This window comes from Littorina saxatilis, linkage group LG7 (assembly GCF_037325665.1).
Source record: "Littorina saxatilis isolate snail1 linkage group LG7, US_GU_Lsax_2.0, whole genome shotgun sequence".
In the NCBI taxonomy this organism is placed as follows: domain Eukaryota; kingdom Metazoa; phylum Mollusca; class Gastropoda; order Littorinimorpha; family Littorinidae; genus Littorina; species Littorina saxatilis.
In genome coordinates, this window is record NC_090251.1 from 44,643,820 (window position 1) to 44,645,520 (window position 1,701).

At 43.9% G+C, this 1,701-nt stretch overlaps 1 protein-coding gene across 1 annotated transcript in view; it reads left to right on the top strand.

Annotated features, from left to right (window-relative positions):
• The window catches only part of LOC138970214 (protein qua-1-like), a 46,106-nt gene that overhangs the window by 42,221 nt on the left and 2,184 nt on the right, over nt 1-1,701 (top strand). The gene's annotated exons all lie outside the window — the stretch shown is intronic.

The following is a 1,701-nucleotide window of genomic DNA, read 5'->3' on the forward strand; positions in this document are numbered from 1 at the left end:
AAGGTGATTGGCAGGCAGCAAGCAAGTGTGGAGTCCCTGTATGAAAAGCGTGTGGTGAGAAAGAGTAGGCGGATAGCTTCAGATAGGTCCCATGTCCTTGCCCACCTCTATGAACTCCTTCCCTCTGGCCGTAGACTTCGCACGCACAAAGCTAGGACACTCAGGCTGCAAAACAGCTTCATCCCCAAATCCATCACCCTTGGCAACATGTAAACACATCCACATACCCGACTCAGCCCCTCTTCTGCCAGTGCAATCAGTAGTAATGTACATGTATGTATTGGTTTTATGTACGTCCGTATTTTTTCTGTGATATATTGTATGCTATGATTTTTTGCAATGATGTTTAGCCATAGTCCGTTATACGCGTAGGTGTGCGAGAATATGTAAGCGCAGTGCTTTAAAGATGTCCATGTGGGAATGTGTAAGTGGGCGTAGTCGAATGTCCATGTGGGAATGTGTAAGTGGAGCATATAAGAATGCCCATGTGTGAATGTGTAAGTGGAGCGTATAAGAATGTGTAAGTGGAGCGTGGTCGAATGTCCATGTGTGAATGGGTAAGTTGAGCGTATAAGAATGTCCATGTGTGCGATGTGTAAGTGAGACATGGATGTGTTCATGACTGAATGCGTAAGCACAATGCAAGGAATGGCCAGAAAGGTATGTGGGAGGTGTGTTTATAACCTGCCCTGTTATATAGTGCTATATGTCTTATGTAAAAACAATGTCCTGTTTGTATTATTGTTATGTACCACGCCTGAATTTCTCTATGAGATAATAAAGTAATCTTATTCTTATTCTTAAATACAAACTATTCGCGCATGCAGACACACAAATACGTCACAAAGAATTCACTGTTTCAAAACATACAAACGGTGACGTCATTCCATCGAAAGAAGAAGAAGAATAAAGAAGAAGAAGAAGGTGACGTAATTCACAGGCTGTTCATCGTGACATTCACTTTTGCTCGGTCCCTCTCGCGAAACATCTCTCCACAATCATAACTGATTTATAGTATTGTATTGTATGGTACTGTAGGCCATATTTTATTTTATTGTATTGTGTTGTATTGCATTGCATTGCATTGCATTGCGTTGTATGGCGTTGTATGGCGTTGTATTGCATTGCATTGCATTGCATTGTATTGTATTGTATTGTAACGTGTATCCCAAACAATTGTTCTCCCCCTCTTCCACTCTACGCCCCCTCCTCCCTCCCCCATCCTAATCCCAAACACATTTCCTTGCACACAAAAATAGTCGCCTCTTCTTATACTCTCTACACTCTCCAAAACCCTGTCTGTGCACAGACATTTAGAGCGACGATTTGGCGTCATAGAAACCCGGAGCAGTCGTGTCATCAACTCCTCCGTAAAAAAACTGACAGCCCTGCATTTTGAAAGATTAGGCTTGACGTATCGACCGCCTATCGATTGATCTGATGCTGCTGCGTCCTTCGCGCGCCAGGAAAAAGGCCCTGCTGTTCTGAGGAAGACGAAAGGACTTGGACTGTTTAAACGCCGACTTGGATCGTACAAGGGCTCGGGGCTATCTATAGTTTACCAGTGAGGATGGAGCTTGACTTTGTGTGGTTCTTTGAAAACGGGAAGATCATTTAGGACCGAATCAATGTGTGTGTGTGAGTGAGTGTGTGTGTGTGTGTGTGAGTGTGCGTGCGTGTGTGTGTGTGTGCGTGTGCGTG